General features: G+C 44.1%; 1 pseudogene; it reads right to left on the reverse strand.

The window, feature by feature from the left end:
• Positions 1–9,745: 9,745 nt before the first annotated feature.
• On the reverse strand, positions 9,746–14,046 carry Gm52773 (annotated as a pseudogene).
• Positions 14,047–18,992: the final 4,946 nt, after the last annotated feature.

Here is an 18,992-nt window from a genome sequence, read left to right on the forward strand (position 1 = left end):
TACATAATAATACAAGAATGTCCCATTAAAGGACTAAAGGTCGCTGGAAGCATATCTGGAAGACATATGGAGAAGACAGCTGCCAGCTTGTACATGAGGTTAAACAGATTTACAATATCTCCAGAGCACTCCCCACATGTTAACATCAGGTCTTCTAGGAGTGATTAATATTAACAATATTAAAACGAAGAAATCAAGTGGTTTTCTTTGGAAAAAGTCAGTGTTGGCACATAATTTCTAAATTAACTCCAAGTGTTAAGAGTGTGTAAGAGATACATGTTATTTTCAGTAGCAACCAAATAATGTCTGGAAATAAACTCAGATAAGAAATGAAAAGTATTAAAAGATGGTGGCTATGCCCAAGCAGAAAAGCACCCATCCCATCTACCTGTAAACTTAATTCTTTAACATTTCTCCACAATTGCCTGATAAGGAGTATGATAAAAGCAAAATGAATTTTAAATGAAGCTCAAAGGGTCTAACATGCAATTATGAAGGCTATAAAACCTTAGTTATCACAAGAGACAGCTACATCTGGGTCTTTTTGGTAAAATCTTGCTAGTGTATGCAATGGTGTCAGCGTTTGGATGCTGATTATGGGGTGGATCCCTGGATATGGCAGTCTCTACATGGACCATCCTTTCATCTCAACTTTGTCTCTGTAACTCCTTCCCAGGGTGTTTTGTTCCCACTTCTAAGGAGGGGCATAGTGTCCACACTTCAGTCTTCATTTTTCTTGAGTTTCATGTGTTTAGGAAATTGTATCTTATATCTTGGGTATCCTAGGTTTTGGGCTACTATCCACTTATCAGTGAGTACATATTGTGTGAGTTCCTTTGTGAATGTGTTACCTCACTCAGGATGATGCCCTCCAGATCCATCCATTTGGCTAGGAATTTCATAAATTCATTCTTTTTAATAGCTGAGTAGTACTCCATTGTGTAGATGTACCAGATTTTCAGTATCCATTCCTCTGTTGAGGGGCATCTGGGTTCTTTCCAGCTTCTGGCTATTATAAATAAGGCTGCTATGAACATAGTGGAGCATGTGTCCTTCTTACCAGTTGGGGCATCTTCTGGATATATGCCCAGGAGAGGTATTGCTGGATCCTCCGGTAGTACTATGTCCAATTTTCTGAAGAACCACCAGACTGATTTCCAGAGTGGTTGTACAAGCCTGCAATCCCACCAACAATGGAGGAGTGTTCCTCTTTCTGCACATCCATGCCAGCATCTGCTGTCACCTGAATTTTTGATCTTAGCCATTCTGACTGGTGTGAGGTAGAATCTCAGGGTTGTTTTGATTTGCATTTCCCTGATGATTAAGGATGTTGAACATTTTTTTCAGGTGCTTCTCTGCCATTCGGTATTCCTCAGGTGAGAATTCTTTGTTCATTTCTGAGCCCCATTTTTAATGGGGTTATTTGATTTTCTGAAGTCCACCTTCTTGAGTTCTTTATATATGTTGGATATTAGTCCCCTATCTGATTTAGGATAGGTAAAGATCCTTTCCCAATCTGTTGGTGGTCTTTTTGTCTTATTGACAGTGTCTTTTGCCTTGCAGAAACTTTGGAGTTTCATTAGGTCCCATTTGTCATTCTCGATCTTACAGCACAAGCCATTGCTGTTCTGTTCAGGAATTTTTCCCCTGTGCCCATATCTTCAAGGCTTTTCCCCACTTTCTCCTCTATAAGTTTCAGTGTCTCTGGTTTTATGTGAAGTTCCTTGATCCACTTAGATTTGACCTTAGTACAAGGAGATAAGTATGGATCGATTCGCATTCTTCTACACGATAACAACCAGTTGTGCCAGCACCAATTGTTGAAAATGCTGTCTTTCTTCCACTGGATGGTTTTAGCTCCCTTGTCGAAGATCAAGCGACCATAGGTGTGTGGGTTCATTTCTGGGTCTTCAATTCTATTCCATTGGTCTACTTGTCTGTCTCTATACCAGTACCATGCAGTTTTTATCACAATTGCTCTGTAGTAAAGCTTTAGGTCAGGCATGGTGATTCCACCAGAAGTTCTTTTATCCTTGAGAAGAGTTTTTGCTATCCTAGGTTTTTTGTTATTCCAGATGAATTTGCAAATTGCTCCTTCTAATTCGTTGAAGAATTGAGTTGGAATTTTGATGGGGATTGCATTCAATCTGTAGATTGCTTTTGGCAAGATAGCCATTTTTACAATGTTGATCCTGCCAATCCATGAGCATGGGAGATCTTTCCATCTTCTGAGACCTTCTTTAATTTCTTTCTTCAGAGACTTGAAGTTTTTATCATACAGATCTTTCACTTCCTTAGTTAGAGTCACGCCGAGATATTTTATATTATTTATGACTATTGAGAAGGGTGTTGTTTCCCTAATTTCTTTCTCAGCCTGTTTATTCTTTGTATAGAGAAAGGCCATTGACTTGTTTGAGTTTATTTTCTATCCAGCTACTTCACCGAAGCTGCTTATCAGGTTTAGGAGTTCTCTGGTAGAGTTTTTAGGGTCACTTATATATACTATCATATCATCTGCAAAAAGTGATATTTTGACTTCCTCTTTTCCAATTTGTATCCCCTTGATCTCCTTTTGTTGTCGAATTGCTTTGGTTAATACTTTAAGTACTATGTTGAAAAGGTAGGGAGAAAGTGGGCAGCCTTGTCTAGTCCCTGATTTTAGTGGGATTGCTTCCAGCTTCTCTTCATTTACTTTGATGTTGGCTACTGGTTTGCTGTAGATTGCTTTTATCATGTTTAGGTATGGGCCTTGAATTCCTGATCTTTCCAAAACTTTTATCATGAATGGGTGTTGGATCTTGTCAAATGCTTTTTCTGCATCTAAGGAGATGATCATGTGGTTTTTGTCTTTGAGTTTGTTTATATAATGGATTACATTGATGGATTTTCGTATATTAAACCATCCCTGCATCCCTGGAATAAAACCTACTTGGTCAGGATGGATGATTGCTTTAATGTGTTCTTGGATTCGGTTAGCGAGAATTTTATTGAGGATTTTTGCATCGATATTCATAAGAGAAATTGGTCTGAAGTTCTCTATCTTTGTTGGGTCTTTTTGTGGTTTAGGTATCAGAGTAATGGTGGCTTCATAAAATGAGTTGGGTAGAGTACCTTCTACTTCTATTTTGTGGAATAGTTTGTGCAGAACTGGAATTAGATCTTCTTTGAAGGTCTGATAGAACTCTGCACTAAACCCGTCTGGTCCTGGGCTTTTTTTTGGCTGGGAGACTATTAATAACTGCTTCTATTTCTTTAGGGGATATGGGACTGTTTAATGGTCAACTTGATCCTGATTCAACTTTGGTACCTGGTATCTGTCCAGAAATTTGTCCATTTCGTCCAGGTTTTTCAGTTTTGTTGAGTATATCCTTTTGTAGAAGGATCTGATGGTGTTTTGGATTTCTTCAGGATCTGTTGTTATGTCTCCCTTTTCATTTATGCCGGGGCCTAGCAAACACAGAAGTGGATGCTCACAGTCAGCTAATGGATGGATCACAGGGCTCCCAATGGAGGAGCTAGAGAAAGTACCCAAGGAGCTAAAGGGATCTGCAACCCTATAGGTGGAACAACATTATGAACTAACCAGTAACCCGGAGCTCTTGACTCTAGCTGCATATGTATCAAAAGATGGCCTAGTCGGCCATCACTGGAAAGAGAGGCCCATTGGACACGCAAACTTTATATGCCCCAGTACAGGGGAATGCCAGGGCCAAAAAGTGGGAGTGGGTGGGTAGGGGAGTGGGGGTGGGTGGGTATGGGGGACTTTTGGTATAGCATTGGAAATGTAAATGAGCTAAGTACCTAATAAAAAATGGAAAAAAAAAGAAAAAAAAAACCTTAGTTATCTACATATGACTTTTATAATCTTAGCATATTTACATTCTTTTAATGCCTTGTGTGATTTTTTTCTTAATTTCTTTCTTTTTTCCTTCTTCTCCCACTTCTCATTTATCTGGACTCATTGCAAAAGCAATTCAGGTGTTTTACATGCATATAACCCTACATTTAGCAGGACTGTTTTTGTGGCCTAACTAGCAAAAGAAAAACTGTACTGATCACATTTAATAAAAACTATTTAGTAGAGAAGTATGGGTTTACAGGCTAAAGCAAGACAGCATGACCACAGAAACAGCATTACAAGGCAGCCGCCATTCTGGAGCAAGAGGGACAACGTTGTGGAAACACACACACACTCATATATATAATTTTTTATATATGACAGAAAATAAAGTTAAGAAGTTTAGGAGGAAATTTTTTCTTAGGTATACATTTGAAACTTTTAAGCCCCTGATCCTAGTAGTTGGAGGAAGGGAGTCTCAAGACCATGAAAAGAGGAACAGATTTCACCCTCAGGAATAGGCAGGTAGAGAAGCAGGCTGTTGAATGACAATACAGTTTCTTTGGACTTGGGACAATTGGCAGAGTGATGTCAGCTGAGGCAGGTTCATGCTGAGGCAAGACACATGGTAAGACAAGATCTGTGGAGGACACTTAATGTTTGGAAGGAGTGCAAATAGGACTCAACAGACTATGAGAGGGGTTTGGCAGACCTTGGTGGAAGAAGTACCTCTGCTATGATTCTTGGACTTCCCTATTTGCTGATCTTCCCTTTGTTGAGAGAGGCACAGCAGAGAGCTTCTCCTGACTTCTTGTCCCTGCTAGCCAAAATCCCTCCTGCTGACTCAAGCTGATTAGGCTGAGGCCTGGCTGTTCCTCCTGACATTACTAAACTTGACTGCTGGTATACCCATGAAGTGTTTGGGAGTGGATTTGAGCTGCCTCTGCCTTCCTGTGAACTGAACTGAACGGTTGTTTTCCTGACAAGGTATATAGGATTTGCTCCAAAGAACAAGTTCTAAACAGGTCCACTTCCCCTGTATCCTTTTTTTCCCACTACCTCTGGTGGGTTAAAGGCTATAAGGGAGGTTAAAGTGTTTAAGAAACATCATTAAAAATAGGGTTTGATAACTTTCTTGAGTTCTGTGGACTATATCCTGGGTATTTTGTATTTTTTTTTTTTTGGCTAATATCCACATACTAGTGAGTATATGCCATGCATGTCATTTTGGGTATGAGTTATTACACTTTTAGGATGATATTTTCTAACTCCATCCATTTGCCTGCAAAACTCATGATATTCTCATTCTTTTTTTTTTATTACATATTTTCTTCAATTACATTTCCAATGCTATCCCAAAAGTCCCCCACACCCTCCCCCCCCCACTCCCCTACCCACCTATCCCCATTGATGCTCTCATTCTTAATAGCTGAGTAGTATTCTCCTGTGTAAATGAACCACATTTTCTGAATCTATACTTCTGTTGTGGGACATATGGGTCGTTTCCAGCTTCTGGCTATCACAAATAAGGCTGCTCTGAACATAGTGGAACACATGCCTCTGTGGCCAGTGAGGCATCTTTTGGGTATATTCGCAAGAGTGGTATTGCTGGGTCTTTAGGTAAATCTATTTCCAATTTTCTGAGGAACCTCCAGATTGATTTCCAGAGTGGTTGTACCAGTTTGCAATCCTACCAGCAATGGAGGAGTGTTCCTCTTTCTCCACATCCTCTCCAACATGTGTTGGCACCTGAGTTTTTGATCTTAGCCATTCTGACTGGTGTAAAGTGGAATCTCAGGGTCGTTTTGATTTGCATTTCCCTAATCACTAAGGACTTTAAACATTTCTTTAAGTGCTTCTCAGCCATTTGAGCATTTCTGTTGTAAATTCTCTGTTTAGTTCTATACCCCATTTTTTAAATTGGGTTGTTTGCTTTTTTGATGGGTAGCTACTTGTGTTCTTTATATATTTTGGATATTAGCTCTCTATTGGATGTGGGTTAGTGAAGAATTTTTTCCAATCTGTAGATTGCTGATTTGTCCTATCAACTATGTCCTTTGACTTACAGAAGCTTTTCAGTTTCATGAGGTTCCATTTATTAATTCTTGATCTTAGAACCTGAGCCATTGGAGTTCTGTTTAGGAAATGCTCCCACCCCCCACCATCCTGCCCCCCACCTGGGCCAATGAATTTAAGGCTCTTTCCCACTCTCTCTTCTACTAGATTCAGTGTATCTGGTTTTATTTTGAGGTCCTCGTTCCACTTGGATTTGAACTTTGTGCAAGGTGACAAATATGTATCTATTTTCATTTTTCTACATACAAATTGTCAGAAGGGCCCAGGTGAGGATGCTTTAATCCTACTTGGGAGAAAGAAGAAAGCAATCCCAGGGGGCAGAGAGAGGGAGGGAATCTAGCTGGGAGAGGGGACAGGGAGCAGAAGGGGTGAAAATGATCATGTATTGGGGAAAACAAGAGTGAAGCCCTGAGGACCATCAGAAAGAATGGAAACAGGTAACATCAGGAGGTAGGAGGTGGGAGACCTTCCAGAATGTACTAGAAACCTGGGAGGTAAGAGATTCTCATGACTCAAAGGGAGTCAAAAGCTCAGGTGACAGTACCTTGGATAAAGTGATCTACAGTGGAGAAGAGGAACTTGTAGAGTCCACCTCCAGTGGAGGGTCAAAAAATCAAGTGAAGGGATGGCATTGCCATCCCACAGTCAAAAGCTTTGACCCAGAATTGTTCCTGTCTGAGGGAACTACAGGGACAAAAATGGAGAAGAGCCTGAGAGAAAGGAAGTCCAGTGACAGGTCCAAATTGGGATCCAGCTGAAGGAGAGGCCCTGGGGCCAGACATTGTACACTGATGCTGTGGTGTGCTTGCAGACAGGAACCTAGCATGGCTGCCCTCCAATAGGCCCAACAAGCAACCAAAAGAGTCAGATGCAGACACTAGCACCCAACCAATGGACAGAAGCCAGAGACCTCTGTGGTTGAATTAGGGAAAAGCTAGAGGAAAATGAGGAGGAAGCCCCATGGGAAGACCAGCAGACTCAACTGACCTGGCCCCTGAGATCTCTCAGATACTGAGCCACCAACAGAAAGCATACACCAGCTGATATGAGGCCTTTGACTGTAAGACCAACTCAATGCGTTTCTTAGACCCCTAGAAACGAAGCCCAGGATGGTGTTCTTTGTTCTTTTGCCTTCAGACTGAGAGATGAGCTGTAATTCAGAGCTATAATTCACCATCCCTATTTTTACGATGTTTACTCAGCATCCCCATTCTTTGTGGTCCTATCCTCCCCTCACTTTACGGTTTATTCTGTAAAAACCTTCAATTGCAACTGCTGGGGGTCGATCTCCTCTGCCCCTGTGTGGGTTACGAGCTCTGCCTCAGCATGCTGATACTCAAATAAACCTCATGCGATATTGCATCAAGAATGGTTTCTCTCAAGTTATTGGGGCGTCAGCTCATCCTGGGACTTGAGGGAGAGTCTTCCCAGAAACTGGGGGTCTTTCAGTTGGGAACTCATCGGGATTTTGTGGCCACCCCATTTCTCAGAGACCCCTCTTGGATTTAAGATTCTGTCTTTGTCTATGTCTTTGTCTGCCGGCTGAGTCTGAATTCAGTACTTTCGGTTCGGTTTGCAGTCATCCACGATCGTGAGAGCAAGGAACTCCTTGTCCAGATGGAAGGGAGGGTTATAGACAGACGTGTCAGTGGATAACTGGCTGCCACGCTGGGTGACATCCCAGGAGGTTGTAGGGAGCTCCAGGGACACCTGGAGATTTCCCTTATGGGTGCAGAGTTGGATCCCCTCTGGAATGTGTGTGTGCTAGCCAGTGTCCCTGTTCTGAGTGTCTTTTTTTTTTTGTGAAACGAATGTGCCCTTGTTGTTTTGGTTTGTTTGTCTGTGTCTGTCCTTTGTTTCTGAAGCACGGGGCAGTCTGAGTTTGAACCATCTGAGTTTATTCTGATCAGCCTGAGTTTTGGATTCTGATCCGTCTGAGTTTATATTGACTGACCTGAGTCTGGTTTAAAAATTGCCTTGGGGGATGCCCGTCTGAGGGGACCTCCAGCCAATCTGAATGTAGGTAGTGATACTGTAACCCTCTTGTGGAGAACTGGCCATCTGATTCAGAGACTCTCTGGGTCATTTCTCTAGTTTTGGTCTTTGTGTTTGTTGACAGTTTGTGTGCTGTTTGTATTCTTTGTGATTAAGATGATGAGATAGACTATGATGACACCCCCCCCCCCAGTTTGACTCTTAACCATTGGACTGAAGTTAGGACTAGAGCCCATAACTCTTAATAGCGTTCTCACGCCCGGCCAGGAAAGACGCAACAAACCAAAATCTTCTGCGGCAAAACTTTATTGCTTACATCTTTGGGAGCCAGGAGGGCAAGCGCCCAGCGCCCAGCCCCAAAAACGAAAGCCCCTTCAATAATGAAACCGAAACCCCTTCCCTATTTAGGAGAGTTATATTTCGCCTAGGACGCATCACTCCCTGATTGGCTGCAGCCCATGGCCGAGCTGACGTTCACGGGAAAGGTAGAGTACAAGTAGTCATAAAATACCCTTGGCTCATGCGCAGATTATTTGTTTACCACTTAGAACACAGGATGTCAGCGCCATCTTGTGACGGCGAATGTGGGGGCAGCTCCCAACATCTCCCCCTTTCCTTTTAATAAGAGCAAATAGGCCACCCAACTAATGAGAGTGGAGATAGAGGTCAAATCCCCAGTGTGTAGGTAAAGGAGCCATGTACAGGATTAGCTCTTAGGCTCACAGGCTTTTACCCAGAGCAACCCTGACCTGCTCCCGTGTCGTTTTTCCTGGGGGAAGGGAACTAGGACACTGAACCTTCATGAAAGATGACGTATCTCCCTAGAATAGGCTCATATATGCCGCAGAGCCTTTCTACTGCAGTGCTTAGCCGTGCAACTCTCTCGGGCTGCTGAAGCACACTCACTCTATCCCGTGCAATGAGTCTAGCCTCGTGAGATGTAAGAGCTGAGTGGCCAGCGACCTATTGCCTAAGCATAGATATATCAGGGGAAGCTCCATGTTCTAGTCCTGCAAGCGCCTGGGCAATAACCACCTTGTCTCTCCTAGTTTGGGCCTTAAGCTTACAGACCAATCAAAGAAGCAACACTAATCCACAGCAAAGTGTATCTCCAAATAATATCAATCCCACCCATTCTTTAAAGAAAGAAAATGCTGAGGAGATCCAATTGGGTAATCCTTTGGTCAGGGACAGGTCCAAGCGCGTGGAGTTGACCTGAAGTCTCAATTCCCGAAGGATCTGTTCAAATTCAGCCGTCCAATTCTGTAACATATACTGAAAAAGACTTTTTGACAAATTAGCTGCCCTAGTAAATTTAACATACTGAATGGAAATAACACACAATCCCGGAAACTTTTGTTCACATCCCTGCTGAGTTATTTGTCATAATACATCTAGTTGTATCTGGACAAGATCTATGAGTTGATTAACCAGCATGAGACCTCTCTGTATCTTGACATTAGCTGAGGCCTGTTCATCTATGACTGTAGTCACTGAGGCTGACAAAGTGTTAATGGTGTCAGTCGTCTGGACCTGTCCAGACAGAGCCAAGGCTGTCTGAATCAAGGCCAAACCCAGTTCCCAGTTAGTGGTAAAAAAGCAGGAGAATACTTGAGCATTATACATCACCGTCATTGGGAGTGGAAATATCGACATTATCCCCCAACGCTGCTCTCTTTTTATTATTGACGCCCTGGACATCACCAAGACGAGGGACATTAGTATTCCCTTGGTCAGTCTGGATTTTTCGGGTGAGTCTTTCTGGTATCCAAAATGGGTTGTCTTCATTCTGTGGGAAAACACAGATAGCTCCCCTGGATCTTATCAAAATAGGATCCGGGCCATACCATTTATTATCAAGGACATTTTTCCATTTAACCATCTCATTGGGCCTATCTGGCTCTGTACAATGACGTTCAGCCGCAGTATGGCCATGAGCATCAATATTTAAAAAATTGAGTGTAAAGAGTGCCAAAGACACAGACACTCTTGGTGCTCGGGGTAAAATCTCTTCAATTCCCCTCTTCTGTTTTATAAGATAGGTTTTGAGGGTGCGATGCGCACGCTCAACAATACCCTGTCCTTGAGGGTTGTATGGAAGTCCAGTCAGGTGGGTCACGTCCATCTGACGGCAGAACTGTTGGAATTTTTGAGACGTATAAGCTGGTCCATTATCAGTCTTAAGGAGTCTGGGTTTCCCCCAAGCACTCCATGCCTCAAGACAATGTTGAATCACATGTGAGGCTTTTTCTCCGGTTAACGGAGAGGCAAACATGATGCCAGAACATGTGTCAATGGACACATGGAGATATTGAAGTTTTCCAAAGGAAGAAACATGTGTAACATCCATTTGCCAGACCTGTAGAGGTCGAATACCGCGTGGGTTAATTCCCACATGAGGAACTGGCAAGAACTCACAGCAGCTTTGACATTGAGTAACAATGTCACGGGCTTCTTTTCTTGTCAAGGAGAAACGACTGCGTAATGTTTCAGCCGTCACATGAAAATTGTTATGAAAATTTCTTGCAGCCTCTACCGGGGATGATAGGGCAGCAGCCACCACTTTAGTGGCCTTATCTGCCAAATCATTTCCCAGAGCCATGGGGCCAGGTAGGCCTGAATGGGCTCTAACATGAGTAATATAAACAGGAAATCTTCTAGATAACAAAACTAATTGTATTTGCTGAAAAATATTGGCAACTCTACTGGAAGGCTTAATCACTCCAGCCACTTCTAAAAGATTTACTGCATTAACCACATAACAGGAATCTGACACAATATTAAGGGGTTCTAAAAAGGTTTTTAAAACTTCTAAAACCACTAAACATTCTACCACTTGAGGTGAATTTTCATTATATTGTTTGGATACCACTTTACCATTAGCCACATAGGCACCTATGCCAGTTTTTGATCCATCAGTATATACCACAATCCCATTTTTAAGTGGGTTTCTTACTGTTATTTGTGGAAACACAACAGATTGATTTTGGGCAAACTGTAAGATTGGATGCTTTGGATAATGGTTATCTATTTTTCCTGAAAAGGAGGTAACTAAAACTGCCCAATCATTAGATGTGGCTGCCAAGGTTTGAACCTGTGCAGCGGTATAAGGTACAATTAAAAGATATGGACTTCGCCCAAAGTGGGTGATTGCTGCTTTTAGACCTTTAAGGGCAAGCTGTGCAATTGCATCAGGATACCAATCTATTATTTTAGCTGGGGATACGTTTGGATGGATCCACAACAATGGCCCATTCTGCCACAAAACTGCAGTTGGCAATTGTGCTGTCTTAAAGACACACAAACTGAAAGGCTGCGAATCCTCAATACGTTGTAATTGTGCATTCTGTAAGGCTTTTTCCACTTTTTGTAAGGCCTGGTTAGCAGCTAGAGTAAGAGTCCTAGGGGAGGAGATATGAGGATCTCCTTCTAAAATACCAAACAAAGGCCTTAACTCAGCGGAAGGAATCTTTAAAAAAGGTCTGAGCCAATTAATATCTCCCAACAGCTTTTGAAAATCATTTAAGGTATGGAGGTGATCTCTTCTTATCTCTACCTTTTGGGGCACAATCTTATCTGGGGACACCACAGAGCCCAAGAATTGTCCTGTATCAGAAATTTGGACCTTTTCTGTGGCTATCTGTAAACCCCACTGACTTAAAGTTTTAAGTAGAAAAGGATATGCCTTTTGTAGCATGGTAAGGTCTTTATGGCACAGGAGGATGTCATCCATGTAAAGGAGCAAAATTAAAGAGGGGAATTGTTCCCTCACTGGCAAAAGAGCTTCTTGCACATAAAGTTGACACATAGTAGGACTATTGGACATTCCCTGTGGTAAGACCTTCCATTGATACCTCTTATCAGGTTCCATGTGATTAATAGAGGGGATGGTAAAGGCAAATCTGGGCCTATCCCTTGGACACAAAGGTATAGAAAAGAAACAATCTTTAATATCTATAATAATTAAATTCCAGCCACGTGGTAAGGCGGAAAGTACAGGGAGACCCCTCTGTACTGGGCCAAATAAGTTCATTTGCTCATTAATGGCTCTGAGGTCATGGAGCAGTCTCCACTTTCCTGACTTTTTCTTAATTACAAAAATTGGAGTATTCCAAGGTGAGGTAGATGGCTCAATATGGCCTAGTTTTAATTGTTCCTCTACCAGTTGAATCACAGCTTCCAGTTTTTCAGAGGATAGGGGCCATTGAGGAACCCACACTGGATTCCCCGTTTTCCATGGTATGGGCCGTGCTGCCCCAATGGCTGCTATGGAAAACCCAGACCCTGTCTGTCTTGGTTTCCATTAGGTAAGATAGGCTCTATCCTTCCCTGTTCTTGATGTCCTAACCCTTTTCCTTCTTTATAACCCATCTTTGCCATGATATTTTTTGCTTTAGTTGAATACCCTCCCGATGGGGCGTTTTCATTGGACAAAATAAGGCCCAAATGCTGCATAATATCCCTTCCCCAGAGGTTAACCGGGAGTGGGAGCACATAAGGTATGAATTTCCCTTGCTGCCCTTCAGAGGATTCCCACGTCAAGGCAATGGAGCTTATAGTGGGACATGATTGATATCCTAGGCCCTGTAATGAATGAGATGACTCTGTGGTGGGCCATGCTTTGGGCCACCAATGTGTAGAAATTATACTTTTATCTGCTCCGGTATCAAGGATGCCTTCAAACTCTTTTCCATTAATCTTAAGGCAGAGCTTAGGTCTATCATTTAAAGATACAACCAAATAGGCAGAATCATTTCCTGAGGAGCCCATCTTCTTTATCTCAGGTCCTGCAGATTTTTCCCTGGTATTATCAGGGAGGAGCAGCAGCTGAGCTATCCTATCTCCTTTACTAATAGAAAAAACGCCTTTAGGGCTTGAGCACAGGACCTGTATTTCAGGGGAATGTTGACAATCCATAACTCCAGGGTGGACTACTAAGCCCTGTAAGGTGAGTGAACCCCGGCCGAGAATAAGGCCCATGGTTCCCGGGGGCAAGGATGGTATAGGCTCCACCGGCACCGGCTGAATACTCATTTGAGGCATTAGTAGGAAGTCGGAGGCGGCACGCAGGTCCACCCTTGTGGGTCTTCCTGGGTCGCCTCTCTGACTGCTTCCTGGGTCCTGACAAACCGGTTCCCATATCTTTGAGGGCCCTGGGACCGAGGGCCCGATGACCCGTTTTTTGGCACATAAGCTGATTGACTATCAGGTGGGGGAAGGACTCTGCCCTTTATATCCCTCACAGAGCGACACTGGTCAGCTCTATGATAACCCTTGCCACACTTAGAGCAAAGAGTGAGAGTCCCTCCCTGTTTATCTGGAGCTCTGCAATCTTTCTTAAAATGCCCAGGCTTTCCGCAGTTAAAACATGTCCTCTGATTATTTCTGCCCATGGAGCGGTTTTGGGATTGAAGGATGGCAGCCGCTAAACCTGCATTGCTGAGAGGTCCCCCAAGCTCTCGACAGACCCTGAGCCAGTCTTGTAAGCCTTTGTTCTTTCTTGGGGCTATGGCCGCTCGGCACTCCTTTGTGGCTTGCTCATAGATGAGCTGTTCTATCAGAGGCGCAGCTTGCTCTGACTCTCCAAAAATACGCTCTGCTGCCTCTGTCATTCTGGCCACAAAATCTGAGAAGGATTCCTGAGGTCCCTGGATTATCTTTGTTAACTGCCCAGTGGTTTCACCTGCTCGGGAGAGCGCCTTCCAGGCCCTAATAGCCGTGGAGGAAATCTGGGCATAAGCTCCCCAATGGTAGTTTGTCTGATCAGCAGAATAAGCTCCCTGACCCGTCAACAAGTCAAAAGTCCAATCTCTCTGCTCTGGAGTCAAAGCAGCTGCGTTTGCTCGGGCCTGCGCTTGTGCAGTTTCATGCCAAAGAGCTCTCCATTCCATATATTTGCCCATACTAGGGAGAGCGGCTTTTACAACCGTTTGCCAGTCGGCAGGAGTTAGTGCCATGCCGGCAAGCCTGTCTAACTGCACCAAGGTAAAATTAGCATTGGTTCCGTATTTACGGACCGACTCGGCGAGTTCTTTAATTTGTAAGTATTCTACCGGAGCGTGGACACGCCCACCCTCGGCTCCTTCAAAGACTGGAAATGCCTGTTGTATTTTCCTTTGTTCCTCTCTGGGAATGAATGAGTCTGCGCACTGCCTCTCTGCGCACTGCCTCTCTGCGCACTGCCTCTCTGCGCATCTCTCTGCGCATTGCCTCTCTGCGCATCTCTCTGCGCATTGCCTCTCTGCGCATCTCTCTGCGCATTGCCTCTCTGCGCATCTCTCTGCGCATTGCCTCTCTGCGCATCTCTCTGCGCATTGCCTCTCTGCGCATCTCTCTGCGCATTGCCTCTCTGCGCATTGCTGACGCACTACGCAGGGCGGGGGCTCCGCATAGGGCGGACCTTGAAACCGACTGCCGGGAGGTTGAACAGTACGCTGGCTTTCGCCAGCCGCTTTTGGCTTTTTTCTTGACCAATTAGCTGGCTGGTAATGGGCTGCTTCTTCCTCCCAGTCTGTTTCCTCAGAGGAGAATTCTTCATCTGCTTCAGAGCTACTAAGAGCTGGCTTCCTGAGCTCATCTAGTGACGAGTATCTCCTAGAGACCTCCGCTAATCGATCTTTTTTCTTTTCTTTTTTCTTTTCCTTCCTTCTAATCTCTCCCCAGGTATTCTTACCTGACCTAAACTTTTCCTCGGGTTCAAGACCCTTGGAAAGGCCTGTATACTTATTTTGTGTACCATATTTTCTCTTTGCTCCTACTCTCTCTCCCCGCTTTACTTCTGATAGATTGCCCTGAATTTCATCCAGAATTTTCAGCCCTATCTTAATCACCTGATAACATGTGAAAAGGAACAAAAGGGCTCCTAACATTAGAAAAAATTCAAGGCCAAACATTTTCCACTTTACTTCTGATAGACTGTCTTGAATTTCCTTAGAAAGTTCAAGGCCAGGCGTACCTCGTAAAGCTGTACTCACTGGTACTCTCGTTCCCCAGCTGAAAAGTTCTGAATTCATGCAGTTGAATCCTTCTTAACAGTCTGCTTTACGGGAACCTTTATTACCGCGACCCGCAGTTCTGGTTCTGGAATGAGGGATCTTCCTTGTGCCGGTCCCGAGTTTTCTTGTATTTTTTCGTCCCGGATTTTTTCTCGTCCCGGATTTCAGCACCAATTCTTAATAGCGTTCTCACGCCCGGCCAGGAAAGACGCAACAAACCAAAATCTTCTGCGGCAAAACTTTATTGCTTACATCTTTGGGAGCCAGGAGGGCAAGCGCCCAGCGCCCAGCCCCAAAAACGAAAGCCCCTTCAATAATGAAACCGAAACCCCTTCCCTATTTAGGAGAGTTATATTTCGCCTAGGACGCATCACTCCCTGATTGGCTGCAGCCCATGGCCGAGCTGACGTTCACGGGAAAGGTAGAGTACAAGTAGTCATAAAATACCCTTGGCTCATGCGCAGATTATTTGTTTACCACTTAGAACACAGGATGTCAGCGCCATCTTGTGACGGCGAATGTGGGGGCGGCTCCCAACACATAACCTCTCTGTGGAGATCAAGAAAGGACCTTGGCAGACTTTTTGTGCCTCTGAGTGGCCAACTTTTGACATTGACTGGCCACCAGAGGGAACTTTTGACTTGACTAAGCCATTATCTTTCAGGAAGGACCAAGATTGTACCCTGACCAACAGCCATACATTACAGTAATGGCAAGACCTGGCCCAGAAGCCAGGCTCCCGTGTCCTTGCCTTCCAAAAACTCATGGAAGAGAAAAAGAAAAAAAATAAACAGTATCAGTTGGTCTTTGGAGCCCTGTACCTATAGTTAGGAGTCTAGTGTGGATGGAGAAGCCCTGCTAGGAGCTGATTGTAAATGCTGCTCTTAAAGGGACCAGCAGCTTCTCAGGTTCTATGGTAAGGGAACTGATGGCTGTTTTTCCTAAAAAAAAAAATCTCTGTGCTTATGATTATTGGATTCATCAGGTGACAAGGTGCTCCTCTCTTGAAATTAAAGCTAGAAAAATTAAGAATTTTGTTCTGTTTAAATAAGCAAATGTATGTAGTCATTTCATTTTTGTTTCTGAATAGCTTTAAAGGTATAAATATATTTTATATGTCTTGGTCATAGATTATTGGCTCATAAGTTATTGGTTATGATTAAAAATTTATACCATTGGTAACAGAAAGTTGGCTTAAAACTGGTAACTCTGGGTTGGAGTAATTTAGAACTACAACATGCAGCATGAGACAACCCAAGGAAATAGGTCTCTAAAGATACGCCTAAATTGGGTAATACTCTATGTAATTCTTATCCTAGCAGCCAGACTTATAGAAGATAGGATTTAGGGCAGTGTCTCTTTGAAGTGTTGGGGGCCTGCACCTTCTTGCGTTTGTGTGCAGGAACAGGCAGCCAAACTTCGTAGCAAGTAATGTTTTTGGTGTTGATTATTAAAGAGATCAGATTGTTTACACAGTTAAAATTGGGTTTTGCTTCCTAAAATTGTGGTTGTGCTCTGGTGTTACAAGAGAAATCAAAAGTGAAGACTTCTCCCAAATTGGAGCCACCAGCTAATCCATTGGTTCCACTACCTCCCCCTTATCCACAGCCTCAACACCCACCAGAGGGCCTTTGATATGCATTGTTTTAATTAAACAGTTGCATTCCCCTGGTCTGCACCAGTTCTAAGTCAGCTGCTAGGTGCCCATTGAGGCGAGGCTCCGAGTGGAAAACCGTGGCGGGGGGTGGGGGTAGTGGGGAACACTGACACAGAGGTCCCGGTACTCCCCTCCCCGGTACTCCCCTCCCCGCAGTGTTCAGGCTGCAGAACCCCTGGGGTGGGAGGAGTCTGACCCACTGTGGGAACACTGAGCTGGAGAGTGCAGAGTCCCTATGGACTCCAGTGGACCCGCCCAACCTATAACACCTTCAGTACTGTCATTTTCCTCTGCTGATTTTTATAACTGGGAAACTAACCACCCCCTTTTCTCAGAGGATCCTCAATGCCTCACAGTGTTGGTGGAGTCCCTTATGTTATCTCATCAGCCTACTTGGGGTGATTGTCAGCAGATGCTGCAGACACTCTTCACAACCAAAGAGTGAGAGAGAATTCTGTTAGAGGCTAGAAAAAATACCCCGGTAACTGACGGGCGGCCTACACAGCTACAAAATGAGATCAACATGGGATTCCCTTTTACTCACCCCGGTTGGGACTACAACATGGCTAAAGGTAAGGAGAGCTTGAAATCCTATCGCCAGGCTCTGGTCTCTGAGCTCCTCAATACAGCTCAGTAATTTGGCTAAGGTAAGAGGTGTATTACAAGAGGGAGACAGTTATGTGATCTAGTGAAAGAGGCAGAAGAAAGAGAGGCAGGAGGCAGAAGAAAGAAATATAACAGGAGGGATCATAGACAAGAAAGAAAGTTGACTAGAATTTTGGCTGCAGTGGTAGGAGAAAAGAAAAAAAAAAAGACAGATCCTAGACAGACAGGGAATCTGGGCAACAGAAGACCAATGTGCTTAACATAATTAAGTGAGTTGGGGTACCGAGCCTCAGCTAAAACGGCTCAGCTATGTCAGACTGAAGTTACTTGTTTGGGATACACCCTTCGAGATGGTATGCAGTGGCTAAAGGAGGCCAGAAAAAAAAAAAAAAAGACTAACTCAGATTCCCACCCCAACTATACCAAGGCAATTAAGAAAATTCTTAGATACTGCTGGCTTCTACAGGCTTTGGATACCTGGGTTTGCGACCTTAGCTGCCCCGTTGTACCCCCTAACCAAGGAAGGGGAGGTGTTGGTGTGGACCCGAGATCACCAGAAAGCCTTTGAAGAAGTTAGACCCTGTTGCCAGTGGGTGGTTTTCTTGCCTGAAAGCTATTGCTGTCGTAGATCTACTTGTCAAGGATGCTGATAAGCTCACTCTAGAACAGCAAATAACTGTAGTGGCACCCCACACTCTTGAAAGCATTATCCAATAGCCTCCTGACCGATGGATGACCAACGCTCCTATGGCACATTATCAGAGCTTTTTGTTGACTGAACGAGTGATCTTCGCTCCCCCTGCTGTCCTCAATCTCGATACTCTACTGCCTGAGACTGATGACTCTTCACCTACGCATCACTGTACTGACATTCTGGCAGATCTGAAGGATCAGCCTTGGCCTGGGAGTCCGAGCTGGTACACGGAGGGCAGTATCTTCCTCGTTGAAGATAAGGGGAAGGCTTGGGCAGCAGTGGTGGACAGGAAGCAAGTGATCTGGGCCAGCAGCCTCCCTGAAGGGATTTAGGCCCGAAAAGCTGAACTTGTGGCTTTGATACAAACTGTACGAAAGACAAAAGGGAAGTCTATCAACATTTACACTGACAGCAGGTATGCTTTTGCCACTGCACAGAGCAATATACAGACAACGAGGGCTGTTGACATCTGCAAAGAAAGACCTAAGATGCTATGGCTAAAGGGAATCAGATGGCAGACCTAACCACCAAGCAGGCAGCCCAGAGTGTTAACTGTAGCAGAAAAGTCCAAAACCCCAGGACTCCAGCAGCAGTACACCCTGGAAGACTGGCAAGAAATAAAAAGATAAACCAGTTCTCTCGGATCCCAGAGGGGACTTACTAAACCTCAGAAGGGAAGGAGATCCTACCTTACATAAAGGACTAGAATATGTCCAACAGATGCATCGTCCAACCTACCTAAGAGCTAAACATCTGCAGAGACTGGTTAGAACATCCCCTTATCATGTTCTGAGATTACTGGGAGTGGTTGACTCGGTCATTAAACTTTGTGTGCCTTGCCAGCTGGTTAATGCTAATCCTTCCAGAATGCCTCCTGAGAGAAGACTGAGGTCAAGCCAGCCAAGTATGGTAACAAGTACTTATTAATGTTTATAGACACCTTTCCAAGCTGGGTAGAAGCTTTTCCTACCAGGACTGAGATGGCCAATGTGATGGCCAAAAAGATCCTAGAAGAAATCTTCCTGAGATTTGGGATACCCAAGGTAATCGGGTCTGATAATGGACCTGCCTTTGTTGCCCAGGTATGTCAGGAACTGGTCAAGATATTGGAGATTGATTATAAGTTACATT

Source organism: Mus musculus, chromosome 5 (assembly GCF_000001635.26).
Source record: "Mus musculus strain C57BL/6J chromosome 5, GRCm38.p6 C57BL/6J".
Lineage (NCBI taxonomy): Eukaryota > Metazoa > Chordata > Mammalia > Rodentia > Muridae > Mus > Mus musculus.